The 21,285-nt window shown below is 48.8% G+C and overlaps 1 pseudogene; it reads right to left on the bottom strand.

The window, feature by feature from the left end:
* Positions 1 to 26: 26 nt before the first annotated feature.
* On the bottom strand, positions 27 to 17,976 carry LOC139230630 (zinc-binding protein A33-like; annotated as a pseudogene).
* Positions 17,977 to 21,285: the final 3,309 nt, after the last annotated feature.

Genomic DNA, 21,285 nt, shown 5'->3' with positions numbered 1-21,285 from the left:
CAGGGTGAAATTATGGGATGGGCCTGTTAGTGACCTTTAACCCCGCAGATTGTTAGCAGTGCGGAGTTTATCCCACCATCATTCGATCCCGCACTGAAGAAGGGAAAGATTCTCTCTGTGAAAGTCTGGGTGAAAGTGTGGAGATGGGACATGTTGTCCGCATTGTAAAATTACACCTGTCCGCCCTCATAGTCCAGGTACACCCCGATCTTCCGGGGCTCCACACTCGGGGTGAAGGGGAACTTATAGGGGGTGGTAACGGCAAAATAGTCACTTCCGGGTTCCAGCCCCACAATCCAGTATCCGGTCTCAGGGTTAATGGTGCATTTCCCTTTCCTCCTGGAAGACTCTCGGGCCACTCCCAGACGCCACCGAGTCTAGTTCCCCACCTCCACCTCCCAGTGGTGTCTCCCTGATGTGAATCCCTCCGATCCCAGGACACAGGCCCAGGATTCAAACCTCACCGGGGTGTCAGGGAGCGGCTGCAGTCTGTCTCCGAGTCTCACACGGGTCCGACCCTCAGACAGGATGAGCCGGGAATGGTCTGTGTTCGGATCCAGAGTCAGAGAGGCTGGGGCTGGGGGAAAGTTAAAGTAACAGTCAGTAATTTAGTTTTTTGCTGTGATTTATTCAAACTCTTTCCTATTCAAAAGCCCACTCGGGCTCTGCATTGTGATCATGGAATCTGCTGCCGCTCCAGGATTTACGCCTTGGGTTCGATTTATATTGTTTTGTCTCCGACTCAGAAGAGAGCGGGGGGGGGAGCGGAGGGGAGTGAGAGCAGGGGAAGCGGGAGGGGAGCGAGAGGGGAGCGAGAGCGGGGGGAGCGGGAGTGGGGGAGGGGAGAAAGAGCGGGGGGAGTGACGGGGAGCGAGAGCGGGGGGAGTGACGGGGAGCGAGAGCAGCAGGAGCGGGAGCAGGAGCGAGAGCGGGGGGAGTGGGAGGGGAGCGAGAGTGGGGGGAGCGGGAGGAGAGCGAGAGCGGGGCAAGAGCGCGGGGAGCGGCGGAGAGCGAGAGCGGCGGGAGCGAGAGCGGCGGGAGCGGGAGCGGAGGGGAGCGAGAGCGGGGTGAGTGGGAGGGGAGCGAGAGCGGAGGAGTGGGAGGGGAGCGAGAGCGGGGGGAGTGGGAGGGGAGCGAGAGCGGGGGAGCGGCGGGGAGAGAGAGAGCGGGGAGAGAGAGAGCAGGGGGAGAGAGAGCGGGGGGAAAAGAGGGGAGCGAGAGCGGGAGCAGGAGCGAGAGCGGAGGAGCGGCGGGGAGAAAGAGAGAGCGGAGGGAGAGAGAGCGGGAGGAGAAGAGGGGAGCGAGAGGGGGGGGAGCGGGAGCGGGGGAAGCGGTGGAGAGAGAGAGCGGGGGGAGCGGTGGAGAGAGAGAGCGGGAGGAGCGGTGGAGAGAGAGAGAGCGGGGGGAGCGGAGGGGAGCGAGAGCCGGGTAGTGGGAGGGGAGCGAGAGCGGGGGGAGTGGGAGGGGAGCGAGAGCGGGGGAGCGGCGGGGAGAGCGAGAGCGGGGGGGAGAAGAGGGGAGCGAGAGCGGGGGGAGCGGGAGGGGGAGCGGTGGAGAGAGAGAGTGGGGGGAGCGGTGGAGAGCGAGAGCGGGGGGAGCGGTGGAGAGCGAGAGCGGGGGGAGCGGGAGCAGGAGGAGCGGGGCGAACGGAGGGGAGAGGGAGTGGCGGGAGAGAGAGCGGGGTTCGGGGAGGGGGGAGAAGTGAGCGGGGTTGGGGGAGGGGGGAGAAGAGAGCGGGGTTGGGGGAGAGGGGAGAAGAGAGCGGGGTTGGGGGAGAGGGGAGAAGAGAGCGGGGTTGGGGGAGAGGGGAGAAGAGAGCGGGGTTGGGGGAGGGGGAGAAGAGAGCGGGGTTGGGGGAGGGGGGAGAAGAGAGCGGGGTTGGGGGAGAGGGGAGAAGAGAGCGGGGTTGGGGGAGGGGGAGAAGAGAGCGGGGTTGGGGGAGGGGGGAGAAGAGAGCGGGGTTGGGGGAGAGGGGAGAAGAGAGCGGGGTTGGGGGAGGGGGGAGAAGAGAGCGGGGTTGGGGGAGAGGGGAGAAGAGAGCGGGGTTGGGGGAGGGGGGAGAAGAGAGCGGGGTTGGGGGAGGGGGGAGAAGAGAGCGGGGTTGGGGGAGGGGGGAGAAGAGAGCGGGGTTGGGGGAGGGGGGAGAAGAGAGCGGGGTTGGGGGAGGGGGGAGAAGAGAGCGGGGTTGGGGAGGGGGGAGAAGAGAGCGGGGTTGGGGGAGGGGGGAAGAGAACGGGGTTAGGGGAGGGGGGGAAGAGAACGGGGTTGGGGGAGGGGGGGGAAGAGAACGGGGTTGGGGGAGGGGGGGAAGAGAACGGGGTTGTGGGAAGAGAACAGGGTTGGGGGAGGGGGGAAGAGAACGGGGTTGGGGGAGGGGGGGGAAGAGAGCGGGGTTGGGGGAGGGGGGGAAGAGAGCAGGGTTGGTGGGGAGAGAGAGAGAGAGAGAGAGAGAGAGAGAGAGCGCGGGGTTGGGTGGGAGAGAGAGCGGGATTGGGGAGGGGGGAGAGAGAGCAGAGTTGGGGGGGAGAGAGAGCGGGGTTGGGGGGGGAGAGAGAGCGGGGTTGGGGAGGGGAGAGAGAGCGGGGTTGGGGGGGGAGAGAGAGCGGGGTTGGGGGGGGAGAGAGAGCGGGGTTGGGGAGGGGAGAGAGAGCGGGGTTGGGGGGGAGAGAGAGAGCAGGGTTGGGGGGGAGGGAGAGCAGGGTTGGGGGGGGAGAGAGAGCGGGGTTGGGGGGCAGAGAGAGAGCGGGGTTGCGGGGGGAGAGAGCGGAGTTGGGGGGGGAGAGAGCGTGTGGTTAGGCGGGGGAGAGAGATCGGGGTTGGGGGGGGGAGAGCGCGGGTTGAGGGAGAGAGCAGGATTGGGAGGGGGAGGGGGAGAGAGCAGGATTGGGGAGGAGAGAGAGAGAGAGAGAGAGAGAGAGAGCGGTGTTGTGGGAGGGGGAGAGAGCGCTGTGTTGGCGGGGATGGGGGGGGGAGCGGCAGAGCGAGTGAGGGGAGGGAGAGTCAGCAGGGTTGGGGGGGCGAGAGAGAGAGAGAGAGAGAGAGAGCGTGATTGGGAAGAGAGAACGCAGGGGAGCGGGAGACAATGCGAGGAGAGCCAGTGATGCGGCTGCCCCCGATGCCTGAAATGTGATCCAACCCAATTACTGTTTGAACTACAATCATAGAATCTCACATCACAGGAGGAGACCATTCATCCCGCAGTGCCTGTGCCGGGTCTGGGAAAAAGCTGTCCCATTCAGTCCCACACTCCAGCTTTTAGTTCCCTTCAAGAACATGTCCAATTGCCTGAGGAACGTTCCTGTGAATCTGCTTCCACCGCCCTTTCAGGGAGTGCATTCCAGATCATAACAACCTTCTGTGGGAAACAATTGATTCTCAGTTCCCCTCTCGTTCTTTTGCCAATTATTTTCAATCTATGACCTTTGGTTAGAGAACACTTGCCTGAGGAAACTGTTTCTCCTCATCTCCTCCATGAAAACCTCTCAATTTTAATACCACCATTAAACCTGCCCTAATCTTCTTGAGGCTATCCCTAACTTGTTGTAGACTCTGTGACTGTGTTAAGCCTCTATAATGTTTCGAATCTTTAAACTTCAGTAAGTTCACCCCAACCCCTCCCTTATCCAGGGCAAAAGCTCCCTGATTCTGCAGCCTCTTCTCTTGACTAAGATGCCCATTTTCACCGATCGGATTAGTTGCTCTCCAATGCCTGCATGTCTTCCTGATAATATGTTGATCAAAATGTTACCCAGAACTTCAGATGGGGCCAGACTGCTGGTCTCTACAAATTCAGTCTCACATCCTGAGACCCATGCTCTATCCCTCTGGTTACACAGATCTTGAGACCCGTGCTCTATCCCTCTGGTTACACAGATCCTGAGACCCGTGCTCTATCCCTCTGGTTACACAGATCATGAGACTCGTGCTCTATCCCTCTGGTTACACAGATCATGAGACTCGTGCTCTATCCCTCTGGTTACACAGATCCTGAGACCCGAGCTCTATCCCTCTGGTTACACAGATCCTGAGACTCATGCTCTCTCCCTCTGGTTACACAGATCCTGAGACCCGTGCTCTATCCCTCTGGTTACACAGATCCTGAGACCCGTGCTCTATCCCTCTGGTTACACAGATCCTGAGACCCATGCTCTATCCCTCTGGTTACACAGATCCCGAGAACCGTGCTCTATCTCTCTGGTTACATAGATCCTGAGACCCATGCTCTATCCCTCTGGTTACACAGATCCCGAGAACCGTGTTCTATCCCTCTGGTTACATAGATCCTGAGACCTGTGCTCTATCCCTCTGGTTGCACAGATCCTGAGACCCGTGCTCTATCCCTCTGGTTACACAGATCCTGAGACCCGTGCTCTATCCCTCTGGTTACACAGATCCCGAGACCCGTGCTCTATCCCTCTGGTTACACAGATCCCGAGACCCGTGCTCTATCCCTCTGGTTACATAGATCCTGAGACCCGTGCTCTATCCCTCTGGTTACACAGACCCCTTTACTGCTCTGGCTCACAGTGCTGATGGTTTCAGACACTTACCCAGAGGGACCCACAAGAAAGCAAAATATGAAAATGGAAAGGCTCCTGGGATTAATGACCGACAATATGATAATTTAATCCGGGGTCTAGGAGCGTATTTAGCGGCTTCTCATCTGGATTTATAAATCAGGAAAGGAATATAGGAGATTTACCAGGGTTAATGGCATCTATCATTTCTCTCCACGCTGTGTACTGTAAAGGGCTGTTGAACTTTCCGATAGACAGGGTGCCATCTGTTGCTGATAGCGTGTTATCTTCCTCACTAATCCTGTAAATATTAAACATTTGATGTTATAATTTGACCAAAAATACTTTTCTGACTTATTTCCCCAACTGTGCAGAGTTTCAGTAACGAGCATATCCTACCTCCTCTTCCGTTGAGTTTCCTCCTGAAATAAGGAAAACACAAATGTGAGTTGACGGAGACTGACCGTCTATATCCGGATAGTAGAAATTACACCCAGATTGTTACAAGGGGGAGGATAGTAGCAGACTCTGGGAATGCAGTGACAGACTGGTGAAATGGGAGGACACAGAGCGATGAAACTTCGCACAAAGTGTGAAGTGATGCTTTTTGGAAGGAAGAATGAGAGGCAATATAAATCGATTGGTAGTTTTAAATGGGGTGCAGGAACAGAGAGACCTGGGGGATCACACACGCATCTGTGAAGGTGGCAGGGCAAGTTGATAACGATGTTGTAACACCATAATGGAAGATTAGCTGTGTAAATAGTACAGAGTAAAATGCAAGGAAGTTATGCCAAAACTTTAAAAAATCACTGTTAGGACTCAGCTGGACTATTGCGTCAAATTCCAGGCACCACGCTATAGGAAGGATGTACAGGATCTGGAGAGGCTGCAGAACAGGTTAGCCGAATGGTATCAGGAATGAGAAACTTAAATTATGCGGAAAAACTGGAGAAGCTGGGATTATTCTCACTCGAGCAGAGATGTTTTATGGAAGATTTAATAGAGTTGTTCAAAATTATGAACCTAACATAGCGTAAATAAGGAGAAAATGCAGGAGGGTCCAAACCAAAGGACTCGCTTTTCAGTTAATTGGTTAAAAAAAAAGGGAGGTTTTTTTTTTAAGCAGTCAGTTGTCATCATCTGGAATACTCTCACTGAAAGGGTGGAGGAAGCACATTTAACTTACATTTCAAAAGGGAATATGATAAATAATTGAAAAGGAAAAAAAATGTAGGGCTATGGAGAAAGAGCTGGGGAAGTGGGACTATTTTGATCGCTCCTACAAAGAGCCAGCAGAGGCACGATGGACTGAATGGTCTCCTTCTGTGCTGTAGGATTCTATGATTGTAAGTAGTTGAACATTCTGATTCGTGTGTCAGATACTGCAACATAACATCAGTGCCACTCACACACACAGTGACTGTCACACCCACCGTACCACACACACCCACACACTCACAACATGGAACTGTAACTGGATTGCAATGGGAGTTCCGGGAGATATTAAACTATGGGGCAGCACAGAAATAATTATAAGCCAAGTATTATGATCACAGCAACTCATTCCCATGATTCTACAGATGGTGTGGGACTGAGATCTTTCCATGTAGATAGCAGAACCGCTCACGATTAGAAGCACCAATTGGTTTGAATCAGTTTTGAATTATTCAGCAAATGCTGCATTTATTTCAGTTATCATCGGTTATTTTGTGATTGTGTGAAGTTTCACTGAACTGACCCACAATATAATCCTCACCTTCAGAAATATCAGTCCGTCTTTTTGCTCCATCTGTTTCTGCAACTTTGAGAGCTCCTCCTGAATAGAATTTAAATTCTCTTGAATTTCCCGAAGGTTTTTATCCATTGTTTCTAGAATCTTCCCCTCTTGTTCCCTGAGATCTCGGATTAAACGCTGCTCTTTCTCAGTGAGAATCTGGTGCATTTTAGCGAACTCGGATGTGATGCGGGTCTGCAGACTGCTCGACTATTCCTACCAAATGAAATGTGAAACATAATTAATGTACCGCGATAGAGGGAACAAAACTAACCGAGATCCCAGGAAATCAGCTCAGGGAGACCTTACCCTAACTCCGGAAATCAGCTGTTTCTGTTTTAATTCCGTTTCGAGAGCCGCCGATTTCTTCACTGTGAGAGAATCTAAGGAAGATTTCATCCGATCCTGGGATTGGGAGGGAAAAATCACAATAAAAGTGTTAGACCATGAAAATGTGCTGAAATAACCAGGTGATCCAATCGGTTCCCTTTTACCTTGTTGATTCCAACAGCTTCTTTAATGGGCATGAAGCGATGCTCTCTGTGTTCCCGCGCATCTCTACAGATCACACAGATCAGTTTCTTGTCAGTTTCACAAAACAGCTTCAGTTCTTCCAGATGTTCCTCACAGTGACGTTTACTTTCCTTCTCTTTCGGAATCCGGGTTAATTTTCGAGCTTTCTCGGCCAGACTCGCTAAGGGCCGATTAACCTTGAGGTTTTTTTTCTGGAAACTCCACTCTACATTCCGGGCAGGAGTTTGTCTCCTTCTTTTCCCAACACTGTGTGATACAGGAGTGGCAGAAGTTGTTCCCACACTCCAGCATTACCGGGTCGGTGAAGAAATCCAGACAAATGGGACAATTTAAATCCTCGGCTTGCTCTGTGGAAGCCATGTTCACACTCAGCACTTCCTGATTCAATCCACTGTCAGTTTGGATGTTACTGAGCTGCCAAACACCTTCAGATCAGCAATTTCCCGATGAAGTTCACTGTAACGCTCAGGGAATTAGTATTATTCACTCATCTATGTCCCATCGATCTTTACACAGGGAGATAAATCCTAGAACAGTTTGAAGGACAAACAAGGATAGATCATGGAGGGGAATAACTGAACCCTGGCCGGGAGGGTGACAGTCCATGGGGTGTTGGCAGTGGGAGGAGGGAGAGAGGGAGGGAGGAGGTTGGGATGGCCGGGATTCCAGATTCCAGTGCACTTTGCTCCAGACTGAACTCACTGCCGACCACAAACCCTCTGGTGACACACGGTGTGAGATAGAGATCCATAAACTGAATTGTGTTAATGATTGCAGCCGCTCACCCTAAAACACAAAGTGCCCTAAATGTCAAAGGGTGATATCAGGTGACAGGTCCAGAGCAGAGCTTTAGAGGGACTGTATCTGTGAGGTTCTATTGGATCTGCTAGAAAGAAAGAACTTGCATTTATATAAAGCGCTTTAATTACTTTTGAAGTGTTGTCACTGTTGTGATATAGGGAAGCACATCAGCCAATTGAGCACAGCAAGCTCTCACACACAGCAATGAAATAAATGACAGGAGCATCTATTTGAAGTGTTGGTTGAGGGATAAATATGAACCAGGACACTGGGGAGAACTCCCTGCTCATGTTGGAATAGTGCGATGACAGACTGGGCGGCAGTTTAAGGTCTGACAGTGCAGTGCCCCCTCACTAATGCACTGGGATTATGTGCACAAATATTTGAGGTGAGACTCGATCCGACGACCTTCTGACCCAGAGGTGAGAGCGCTGCCCCTGAGCCACAACTGACACCTACCCCTGGGGCAGAGGCAGTTACCCACCTGCTTCTGGAGTGTTTGTTTGCAGAGGAAGTCTGGAGAGAAGATGCAGTGGATTTTCTGTCGAGAATGTGGAACTTGCTGCCACAAGGAGTGGTTGAGGGACAGAGCATTGCTGCATTGAAAGGGAGGCTTGAATTCCAAGATTACTTTCTATCGTACAGAATGTATTTAGAGCTTGTTTATATATGTTTGAGTAAATATAGATCATTTTTGGAAGCAGAAAAAAATCTCGGGATACTCAAACTGTGTATCGGGGATTTTGGGATCTGTGGATTCACATCTGAGGCAGTGCTGCCCTCCCAGTCCCTGATAAAGAGGAAGTACATTACAGGGAGTGGGGGTGGTACTGTGGGACAGACCAGTGGAAAATGAAAGGGGGGTAAATCGATATCCTATTGGGATTGGTCTTTAAATCTTCCTCCGACAGGAAGGACTCTCCCCCATCACCAGCATGGTGGGACTGCTGCCTTCCACACAGAGGCACCTCTGACCCCGGCTGCTGTTCCAACTTCAGAGTCATTTGCACCACTTGGGTGGAGATTAGAGATAGTAAGGGGAAAAAGTCACTGGTCGGCGTAGTTTATAGGCCCCCAAATAATAACTTCACGGTGGGGCGGGCAATAATCAAGGGAATAATGGAGGCATGTGAAAAAGGACCGACAGTAGTCATGGGGGATTTTGACCTACATATCGACTGGTCAAATCAAATCGCAGGGGGTAGCCTGGAGGAGGAATTCATAGAATGCATACGGGACTGTTTCTTAGAACAGTATGTAACGGAGCCTACAAGGGAGCAAGCCATCTTGGATCTGGTCCTGTGTAATGAGACAGGAAAAATAAACGATCTCCTCGTAAAAGATCCTCTAGGAATGAGTGATCACAATATGGTTGAATTTGTAATACAGATTGAGGATGAGGAAGTTGTATCAGAAACGAGGGTACTATGCTTAAACAAAGGGGACTACAGTGGGATGAGGGCAGAGTTGGCTAAAGTAGTCTGGAAACAAGGACTAAACGGTGGCACAATTGAGGAACAGTGGAGGACTTTTAAGGAGCTCTTTCATAGTACGCAAAAAAAATATATCCCAGTGAAAAAGAAGGGCGGCAAGAAAAGTGATAACCAGCCGTGGATAACCAAGGAAATAAAGGAGAGTATCAAATTAAAAACCAATGCGTATAAGGTGGCCAAGGTTAGTGGGAAACTAGAAGATTGGGAAAATTTTAAACGACAGCAAAGAATGATTAAGAAAGAAATAAAGAAAGGAAAGATAGATTACGAAAGCAAACTGGCGCAAAACATAAAATCAGATAGTAAAAGCTTTTACCGATATATAAAACGGAAGAGAGTGACTAAAGTAAATGTTGGTCCCTTAGAAGATGAGAAGGGAGATTTAATAATGGGAAATGTGGAAATGGCTGAGATCTTAAACAATTATTTTGCTTCCGTCTTCACAGTGGAAGACACAAAAACAATGCCAAAATTTGCAGGCCACAGGAATGTGGGAAGGGAGGACCTTGAGACAATCACTATCACTAGGGGAGTAGTGCTGGACAGGCTAATGGGACTAGAGGTAGACAAGTCCCCTGGTCCTGATGAAATACATCCCAGGGTATTAAAAGAGATGGCTGAAGTTATAGCAGATGCATTCGTTATAATCTACCAAAATTCTCTGGACTCTGGGGAGGTACCAGCGGATTGGAGAGCAGCTAATGTAACGCCTCTGTTTAAAAAATGGGGCAGGAAAAAGGCAGGTAACTATAGGCCGGTTAGTTTAATATCTGTAGTGGGGAAAATGCTTGAATCTATCATTAAGGAAGAAATAGCGGGACATCTAGATAGGAATAGTGCAATCAAGCAGACGCAGCATGGATTCATGAAAGGGAAATCATGTTTAACTAACTTACTGAAATTCTTTGAGGATATAACGAGCATGGTGGATAGAGGTGTACCGATGGATGTGGTGTATTTAGATTTCCAAAAGACATTCGATAAGGTGCCACATAAAAGGTTACCACAGAAGATAAAGGTACGCGGAGTCAGAGGAAATGTATTAGCATGGATAGAGAATTGGCTGGCGAAGCAGAGAGTCGGGATAATTGGGTCCTTTTCCGGTTGGAAATCAGTGGTTAGTGGTGTGCCACAGGGATCAGTGCTGGGACCACAACTGTTTACAATATACATAGATGACCTATAAGAGGGGACAGAGTGTAGTGCAACAAAATTTGCAGATGACACTAAGATTAGTGGGAAAGCGGGTTGTGTAGAGGACTCAGAGAGACTGCAAGGAGATTTGGATAGGTTAAGCGAATGGGCTAAGGTTTGGCAGATGGAATACAATGTCGGAAAGTGTGAAGTTATCCACCTTGGGAAAAAAACAGTAAAAGGGAATATTATTTGAATGGGGAGAAATTACAACATGCTGCGGTGCAGAGGGACCTGGGGGTCCTTGTGCATGAATCCGAAAAGGTTAGTTTGCAGGTGCAGCAGGTAATCAGGAAGGCAAATGGATTTTTGGCCTTCATTGCGAAAGGGATGGAGTACAAAAGCAGGGAGGTCTTGCTGCAACTGTATAAGGTATTGGTAATGCCGCACCTGGAGTACTGCGTGCAGTTTTGGTCACCTTACTTAAGGAAGGATATACTAGCTTTGGAAGGGGTACAGAGACGATTCACTAGGCTGATTCGAGAAATGAGGGGGTTACCTTATGATGATAGATTGAGTAGACTGGGTCTTTACTCCTTGGAGTTCAGAAGGATGAGGGGTGATCTTATAGAAACATTTAAAATCATGAAAGGGATAGACAAGATAGAGGCAGAGAGGTTGTTTCCATTGGTGGGGGAGACTAGAACTAGGGGGCACAGCCTCAAAATACGGAGGAGACAATTTAAAACCGAGTTGAGAAAGAATTTCTTCTCCCAGAGGGTTGAGAATTTGTGGGATTCTCTGCCCAAGGAAGCAGTTGAGGCTGGCTCATTGAATGTTTTCAAGTCACAGATAGATAGATTTTTAACCAATAAGGGAATTAAGGGTTACGGGGAGAGGGCGGGTAAGTGGAGCTGAGTCCATGACCAGATCAGCCATGATCTTATTGAATGGCGGGGCAGGCTCGAGGGGCTAGATGGCCTACTCCTGTTCCTAATTCTTATGTTCTTATGTTCTTTACCCGGCTCAACCCGGGAGTCCCCCTGGAGTATGTGTAGGAATGGTTGGGAGGGGAATGGGGAAACGAAGAATGGCTGCACCGGCTCTGGGAAGCCTCAGTTCCGCTGGTGTAAATTTCAGATACAATTTCATGTGTTTTTTAAACGATCACTTCGCACTCAATGTTAAATGTCCCCCGCACCACTCACAGCAACACCAGGTTCCAGAGATCAACGGGTGCCACTTGCACCGAGTGTTGCTGTGGGACAAATGACTGTAAATATATCTGGTGATGTACTTCTGTCCTTTGAATATCATTTCAATCGGCCTGTCCGTGTATGGCAGGAAATCCAAAGGGTGGGAAAATAAGTGGGCTGTGTCCAGAGCCAAATCATTCTGGTGAATCTGCGCTGCCCCAGACTCTGCCATTTAAAGAAACATTAGCTGGTGGACACCATTGAGGTCCACGGTGACCACGTCTGCAATAAGTGATGGCTGCTCGAGGAACTTTGGCTCCGTATTGATGAGCTTGAGTCCGAGCTTCAACCACTGCGACACATCAGGGAGGGAGAGAGTTATCTGGAGGCTGTGTTCCAGCAGAGAGTCACACCCGTTAAGTAAAATAATTCAAATTTGGTCGGTGGTCAGGGACAGGAGGGTGTGACTGTGAGTGAGGCAGGTATGGGAATCCAGCCCTTGCTCTTGTCCAATAGGTTTGAGGCTCTTACTCCCTGTGTGGACGAGAGCAGGGACTGCAGGGAGGATGATCAAACTGACCACAGCATCGTGGGACAGGGGGCCATTCAAGTTGGGGGAGTAAAAGGAAATGTGGTAGTGGTAGGGGACAGTATAGTTAGGGGGATATATACTGTTCTCTGCAGGTGAGAGCGTGAGTCCCGAACACTATGTCTGGTGCCACAGTTAAAGATATCTCCTCTGGGCTGGAGATGAACCTGGAGTGGGAGGGGGAAGATCCAGTTGCCGTGGTTCACGTCGGTACCAATGACATAGATAGTAGAAAGAAAGAGGCTCTGCTGAGGGAGTATGAGCAGCTAGGGACTAAATTAAAAAGCAGAATCACAAAGCTAATAATCTCTGGATTACTACCTTCTTCACGAAAAAATTTGCAGAGGGTAAATAGGATCAGAGAAATGAATGCGTGGTTCAAAGACTGGTGTGGGAGGAATGGGTTTCAATTCACGGGGCAGTGGCACCAGTACTGGGATAGGAGGGAGCTGTTCCGTCGGGACGGATTTCATTTGAACCAGGTTGGGACCAGTGTCCTGGTGAATTGAATAACTAGGGCTGTAGATAAGGCCTTAAATTAAATAGTGGCAGGGGGAGGGATACAGTGCGCGGAAATGTAAAAAGTCAAAGGGAAAGCAGAAGGCAAAGTGCAGGGTAGCGATAGGGGTAATGATAACCAGAGTGAGACAGGAAGGGACAGAGCGTATATACATAAGATAAAATTAAAAGCTCCATATATGAATGTACAAAACATTCGTAATAAAATAGATGAGTTGACAGCACAAATAGAAATAAATGAGTATGATCTGATAGTCATTACAGAGACGTGGTTGCAAGGTGACAAAGACTGGGAACTGAATTTTCAGGGGTATCTGCCATTTCGTAAGGATAGGTGGAAAGGAAAAGGAGGCGGGGTAGCTCTGTTAATAAGGGATGAGGTCAGTGCAGTACTGAGAAATTATATTGGTTCAGAATATCAAGATGTAGAATCAGTTTGGGTAGAGACAAGAAATAATAAGGGAAAGAAGTCACTGGTGGGAGTGGTCTACAGGTCCCAAACAGGGGCTGAGGGGGGCACAGAAGGTGGGGGAGCAGGGAAAGCTGGGGGCCGGAGAGGACAGAGGGAGGGGGGCAGAGAGAGCAAGGGGAGGGGGGCAGAGAGAGCGGGGGGAGGGGGGAAGAGAGAGTAGGGGGCAGAGAGAGCTGGGGGGAGGTGGGGCAGAGAGAGTGGGAGGAGAGGGGCAGAGAGAGCGGGAGGAGGGGGGCAGAGAACGGGGTGTGGAGGGGGGCAGAGAATGGGGGAGGGGGGCGGAGGGGAAGAGATTGATTGTAAATTATGTTTTAGCAGCTGTTTCCAAAGGCCACAGGAACATACTGCTGTGAATAAAATATTTTGCAGGAATGACAGAGCCCACCACAAGCGATGCGATGGAAATAGATACACAGCAATTCCATCCGAAGGAGAAACTTACATTTCTAATGTTCCTAACAAATGTCTCAAATTAATTCACATAATGTATTACTTTTGAAGTGTGTTTTTTGCTGTGATACAGGGCAGGGTGTCCAATAGGGCAGTGCATCCAAATTAGACTTCCCCTCTCCCCAGCCCTCACAATTCCACTCTCCAAGGCCAGGCAGCTCAGTCCTATTTGGATTTACACTTTTTGCAAGTTCTCTTATCAAACTCTCTCTTGAAGCTGCTGATACCCTCAACCAACTAAGCCTTCCTTACTTCCCATACCCTCCGCATAAAGTAGTTGGGTGTGATTTACATCTCACAATCGCCCGGATTTACACCGTAAACGGAGCAGTAAGGAGTCAAAAATCACCCGCAGTGCTTCCCACCTGGTTCACACTAAGGCCCGCCTGACAATTATGTGACAGCCGTGAAATAGGAATCCAGCGCTCCCGCACTAAACATGGGGGAAGCCTCATTAGTTTATGCAAACTGGATCCCATAATGTACATGGGACCCCAGTGCAATCTTGGTCTTCCATTGGACGGTGCATGAGCTGTGCAAGTCTCACCCAGTGGAACAGTCTGTAGAATGGCCCAACCTGTGGTCCTTAAAGGGATCGCTGGAATCCCCACAGGGAATGATGCAAGGAGTTAGTTCCGTCCGGTGTCCTGGACAATATTTATCCATCAACCAACATCATGAAAACAGGTTATCTGGTCATTGTCACGTTGCTGCTTGTGGGAGCTTGTTGTGCACAAACTGCTTGTGGCATTTACTACATTACAATAGTGGCTACACTTCAAAAACTCTTCGTTGGCTGTAAAGAGTTTACGGATGTCCTGAGGTCGTAAAAAGTCCGATATAAAAACAAGTTCTTTCTATTTGCTCCCCTTTGGAACAGTTTCTCTGTGGCGGGGGGTGCATGAATTATCCTGCCCGCTCCTCGGCATTGCCCATTGCCACACCCACACCCCGCCCCCCCCCCCCCGCCCCGCCTGCATTTTCCTGCCATTTTCTCAGTTTGAACACAAGAACATAAGAAATAGGAGCAGGAGTAGGCCATTTGGCCTCTCGAACGTGCTCCGCCGTTTAATAAGATCGTGGCTGATCTGATCATGGACTCAGCTTCACTTCCCTGCCCGCTCCCCATAACCCTTTATTCCCTTATCATTCAAAAATCTGTCAATCTCTGCCTTAAATATATTCAATGACCCAGCCTCCACAACTCTCCAAGGCAGAGAATTCCACAGATTTACAACCCTCAGAAGAAATTCCTCCTCATCTCAGTTTTAAATTGGCAGCCCTTTATTCTGAGGCTATGTCCCCTAGTTTTAGTTTCCCCGATGAGTGGACATATCCTCTCTGCATCCAGCTTGTTGAGCCCCCTCATTATCTTATGTTTTGATAAGATCACCTCTCATTCTTATGAACTCCAATGAGTATAGGCACAAATACTCAACACATTTTCATAATTCAACCCCCTCATTTCCAGAATCAACCTCGTTAACCTTCTCTGAACAGCCTCCAATGCAAGTATATCCTTCCTTAAACACGGAGACCAAAACTGTACGCAGTACTCTAGGTGTGGCCTCACCAATACCCTGTACAGTTGTAGCAAGACTTCTCTGCTTTTATACTCCATCCCCCTTGCAATAAAGGCCAACATTCCATTTGCCTTCCTGATTACTGTCTGTACCTGCATACTGTGTGTTTCATACACAAGGACCCCCAGATCGCTTTGTACTGCAACAGTTTGCAAATTTTCTCCGTTTAAATTATAATTTACTTTTCTATTTTCTCTGCCAAAGTGGATAACCTCACATATTCCCACATTATACTCCATCTGCCAAATTTTTGCCCACTCACTTAACCGGCCTATATCCCTCTGCATATTTCTAGTGCCCTCCTCTCAATTTGCTCTCGCATCCATCTTTGTATCATCAGCAAACTTGGCTACATTACACTCAGTCCCTTCATCCAAGTCATTAAAAAAACATAGAAAATAGGTGCAGGAGTAGGCCATTCAGCCCTTCGAGCCTACACCGCCATTCAATGAGTTCACGACTGAACATGCAACTTCAGTACCCCATTCCTGCTTTCTCGCCATACCCCTTGATCCCCCTAGTCGTAAGGACTACATCTAACTCCTTTTTGAATATATTTAGTGAATTGGCCTCAACAACTTTCTGTGGTAGAGAATTCCACAGGTTCACCACTCTGGGTGAAGAAGTTTCTCCTCATCTCGGTCCTAATGGCTTACCCCTTATCCTTAGACTGTGACCCCTGGTTCTGGACTTCCCCAACATTGGGAACATTCTTCCTGCATCTAACCTGTCTAAACCCGTCAGAATTTTAAATGTTTCTATGAGATCCCCTCATTCTTCTGAATTCCAGTGATATAGATTGTAAATAGTTGACTCCCCAGCACCGATCCCTGTGGCACCCCATGTTACTGTTTGTCAACTGGAAAATGGCCCATTTATCCGGACTCTCTGTTTTCTGTTAGCTCGACAATCCTCTATTCATGCCAATATATTGCCCCCTACCCTGTGACTTTTATCTTGTGCAGTAACCTTTTATGTGGCACCTTATCGAATGCCTTCTGGAAATCCAAATACAGCACATCCACTGGTTCCCCCTTATCCACCCTGCTCGTTACATCTTCAAAGAACTCCAGCAAATTTGTCAAACATGATTTCCCCTTCATAAAACCATGTTGACTCGGCTTGATTGAATTATGCTTTTCCAAATGTCCTGCTACTGCTTCCTTAATAATCGAATCCAGCATTTTCCAAACTACAAATGCTATGCTAACTGGTCTATAGGTTCCTGTTTTCTGTCCGCCTCCTTTTTTTAAATGGGGCGTTATGTTTGCGGTTTTCCAATTCGCTGGGAACTCCCCAGAATTCAGGGAATTTTGATAGATTACAACCAATGCATCCACTGTCTCTGCAGCCACTTTTTTTAAGACCCTAGAATGGAAGCCATCAGGTCCGGGGGACTTGTCCGCCTTTAGCCCCATTATTTTACCAAGTACTACATCTTTAGTGAGGGTGATTGTATTAAGTTCCTCCCTCCCTATCACTACGTTGTTGTAGACTCTGACTGTGTCAAACCTTTGGATAATTAACTTCTCTCTCCGGTTTCGGATCATGAATACTTCAGTAAGATCACCTCAAGCCCTCCCTTATCCAGTGCAAAAACTACTGACTTCCAGATTAAACACGGACATCAGTGATCACTTAATATGGGGTCTGGGAGACGGTTTAGGCCCTCCTCATTGAGATTAATAAATCAAGAAAAAGGAATATGAGAGATTTACCAGGGTTAATGGCTTCCGTCATTTCTCTCCAACCTGTGTACTGTAAAGGCCCGTTGAACTTTCCAAGAGACAGGGCACCATCTGCTACTGACAGTACTTTACCGTCGTCACCAAACCTGTAAATATTAAAGTTGATGTTATAAATTGCCCACAAACGGGGAATGGTAGCACAGTGGTAACATCACCAGACTAGTAATCCAGATGCCTGGACAAATGATCCAGAGACACGAGTACAAATCCCACCACGGCAACTGGGGAATTTAAATTCAGTTAATTAAATAAATCCGGAATAAAAAGCTAGTGTCGGTAATAGTGACCATGAAACTACCGGATTGTCATAAAAACCCATCTGGTTCACTAATGTCCTTCAGGGAAAGAAATCTGCTGTCCTTACCCGGCCTGGCCGATGTATGACTCCAGACCCACAGCAATGTGGTTGACTCTTAATTTCCCTCTGAAATGGCCTAGCAAGCCACTCAGTTATACACAACTGCTACGAAAAACAATAATCAGAATAAAACCGGACGAACCACCCGCCATCGACCTCGGCACCAGCTACAGACACGACAACAGTAAATCCAGCCCAATCGAGCCTGCAAAGTCATTCTCACCACCTGGGGACATGTGCCAAAATTGGGAGAGCTGTCCCACAGGCTAGTCAAGCAACAACCTGACATAGTCATACTTACAGAGGCATACCTTTCAGCCAATGTCCCAGACTCCTCCATCACCATCCCTGGATATATTCTGTCCCACCGGCAGGACAGACCCACCAGGTATGGTGACACAGTGGTATATAGTCGGGAGGGAGAAGCCTTGGGATCCTCAACATTAATTCTGGACACCATGAAGTCTCATGGCTTCAGGTCAAGCTTGGGCAAGGAAACCCCTGATTACCACCTATCGCCCTCCATCAGCTGAGAATCAGTACTCCTCCATGTTAAACACCACTTGGAAGAAGCACTGAGTGTAGCAAGGGCACAGAATGTACTTTAGATAGGGGACTTCAATGTCCATCATCAAAAGTGGCTCAGTAGCACCACTTCTGACCGAGCCCTGAAGGACATAGCCGTCAAACTGGGCCTGCAGCAAGTGGTAAAAGAACCAATACGCGGGAAATCCTACTTGACCTCATCCTCACGCATCTACCTGTCGCAGATGCATCTGTCCATGACAGCATTGGTCGCAGTCATTGTGAAGATGAAGTCCCGTCTTCACACGGAGGTCACCATCCATCATGTTGTGTGGCATTACCACTGTGCTAAATGGGATAGATTCAGAACAGATCTAACAGCTCAAAACTGGGCATCCATGAGGCGTTGTTGGCCATCAGCAGCAGCAGAATTGAATTCCACCACAATCTGTAACCTCATGGCCCGGCATATCCCTTACTCTACCATTACCATCAAGCCTGGGGACCAACCCTGGTTCAATGAGGAGTGTAGAAGAACATGCCAGGAGCAGTACCAGGCATACCTGAAAATGAAGTGCCAACCTGGGGAAGCTGCATCACAGCATGCTATAAAGCGAAAGCAGCATGCTGTACACAACATTAAGCGATCCCAGAACCAATGGATCAGATTAAAGCTCTGTAGTCCTGCTACATCCAGTGGTGAATGGTGGTGGACCGGTAAACAATTAGTGGGAGGAGAAGGCTCCATGAATATCCCCATCCTCAATGATGGCGGAGCCCAGCACGTAACTGCAAAAGAAACGGCTGAAGTGTTTACAATCATCTTCAGCCAGAAGTGCCGAGTGGATGATCCATATCGGCCTCCTCCTGAGGTCCCCACCATCACAGAAGCCAGTCTTCAGCCAATTCGATTCACTCCACATGATATCAAGAAATGGCTGAACACACTGGATACAGCAAAGGCTATGGGCCCTGACAACATCCTGGCTGTTGTGCTGAAGACTTGTGCTCCAGAACTAGCCACGCCTCTAGCCAAGCTGTTCCAGTACAGCTACAACACTGGCATCTATCCGACAATGTGGAAGACTGCCCAGGTATGTCCTGTCCACAAAAAGCAGGACAAATCCAATCCGGCCAATTACCGGCCCATCAGTCTACTCTTCATCATTAGCAAAGTGATGGAAGGGGTCATCAACAGTGCTATCAAGCAGCACTTACTCACTGATAACTTGCTCGCTGATCCACAAGGACGACTAGGTTCCAGACCTCATTACAGCCTTAGTCCAAAGATGGACAAAAGAGCTGAATTCCAGGAGGTGAGATGAGAGTGACTGCCCTCAAAATCAAGGCAGCATTTGACCGAGTGTGGCATCAAGGAGCCCTAGTAAAATTGAAGTCAATGGGTGAAAACTCTCCACTGGCTGGAGTTATACCTAGCACAAAGGAAGATGGTAGTGGTGGTTGGAGGTCAATCATCACAGCCCAAGAACATCACTGCAGGAATTCCTCAGGGCAGTGTCCTAGGCCCAACCATCTTCAGTTGCTTCATCAATGATCTTCCTTCCATCATAATGTCAGACGTGAGGATGTTCGCTGATGACTGCAGTGTTCAGTTCCATTCGCAACTCCTCAGATAATGGAGCAGTCCATGCCCGCACACAGCAAGACCTGGACAACATTCAGGCTTGGGCTGATAAGTGGCAAGTAGCATTCGCGCCACACAAGTACCAGGCAATGACTATCTCCAACAAGCGAGGGTCTAACCACCGTCCCTTAACATTCAATGGCTTTACCATCACCAAATCCCATACCAACATCCTGGAGGCCACCATTGACCAGAAACTTAACTGGACCAGCCACATACCTAAAGCCTTTCCACCATCTACAAGCCACAAGTCAGGAGTGTGATAGCATACTCTCCACTTGCCTGGATGAGTGCAGCTTCAACAATAGCAGCTTCAAGAAGCTCGACACCATCCAGGACAAAGCAGCTCGCTTGATTGGCACCCCATCCAACACCTTAAACATTCACTTCCTCGGTACACACTGCACCGTCGCTGCAGTGTGTACCATCTACAAGATGCACTGCAGCAACTCGCCAAGGCTTCTTCAGCAGCACCTCCCAAACCTGCGACCTCTACCAGCTAGAAAGACAAGGGCAGCAAGCACATGGGAACACCACCACCTCCACGTTCCCCTCAAAGTCACAAATCATCCTGAGTTGGAAGCATATCGGCATTCCTTTATCATCGCTGCGTCAAAATCCTGGAACTCTCTCCCGAACAGCACTGTGGGAGTACTATCACCTGCAGTGGTTCAAGAATGTGGCTAACCAACATCTTCTCAAGGGGCATTTAGAGATGGGCAATAAATACTGGCCTTGCCAGCGATGCCCACATCCCTTGAACAAATTAAAAAAAACTTTTCCAAGCAGAGTTTCTGTAAAGAGCATGTCCTACCTCCTCTTCCGACAAGCTTCCTCCTGAAATAAATAAAACATAAACAGCGAGGGCAGTAAAAGACTTCAGCAGGATACAGACAGGCTGGTAAAATGAGCAGAGGGCAGATAAAATTTAAACAGAGAACTGTGAAGTGATGCATTTTGGAATGAAGAATGGGGGGAACCAATGTAAACAAAATGGTACAATTTTAAATGGGGTGCAGGAACAGAGAGACCTGGGGGATCATATTCACAAATCTTTAACATAATTGGCAAAAAAAGAAAGTGTTTTTTTAAACAATGACTTGTGATGAACTGGAATTCACTGAGTGAACGGGTGGAGGACGCAGATTTAACAGTAATTTTCAAAAGGGAATTGGAAATCGACTTGAAAAGGAAAAAAATGCAAGGATAAGGGGAAAGAGCAGGGGGAGTGGAGTTCAGAAGAGTGAGAGGGGACCTCATAGAAACGTTTAAAATTCTGACGGGTTTGGACAGGTTGGATGCAGGAAGAATGTTCCCAATGTTGGGGAAGTCCAGAACCAGGGGTCACAGTCTAAGGATAAGGGGTAAGCCATTTAGGACCGAGATAAGGAGAAACTTCTTCACCCAGAGAGTGGTGAACCTGTGGAATTCTCTACCACAGGAAGTAGTTGAGGCCAATTCACTAAATATATTCAAAAGGGAGTTAGATGAAGTCCTTAGTACTCGGGGGATCAAGGGGTATGGCGTGAAAGCAGGAAGTGGGTACTGAAGTTTCATGTTCAGCCATGAACTCGTTGAATGGCGGTGCAGGCTAGAAGGGCTGAATGGCCTGCTCCTGCACCTATTTTCTATGTTTCTATTTCTATGTTTCATATCCCTTTCAAAGAGCCATCCCGGACACATTGGGCCTTTTGTGCTGCAGAATTCTGTGATTGTAAGTAATCGAAAAGTCTGATTTGTGTCAGATACTGGAAGTGAACATCAGTGTTACACAGACACAGGGACTGTCTCACCACACACGGCAACTCATTCCCGGGAGGTAGCAATGTGGGAGCCGGTTAGTTCAGTGACAACAACAGAACCGCCCCGGAATACACTAAACAATCGGTTTAAATCAACTTCGAAATGTTCAGCAAATGCTGCATTTATTTCAGTTCTCATCGG

Source organism: Pristiophorus japonicus, chromosome 19 (assembly GCF_044704955.1).
Source record: "Pristiophorus japonicus isolate sPriJap1 chromosome 19, sPriJap1.hap1, whole genome shotgun sequence".
NCBI lineage: Eukaryota > Metazoa > Chordata > Chondrichthyes > Pristiophoridae > Pristiophorus > Pristiophorus japonicus.
Note: the sequence above shows the minus strand (reverse complement) of the source record. Positions and strands in the feature narration are given on the sequence as shown.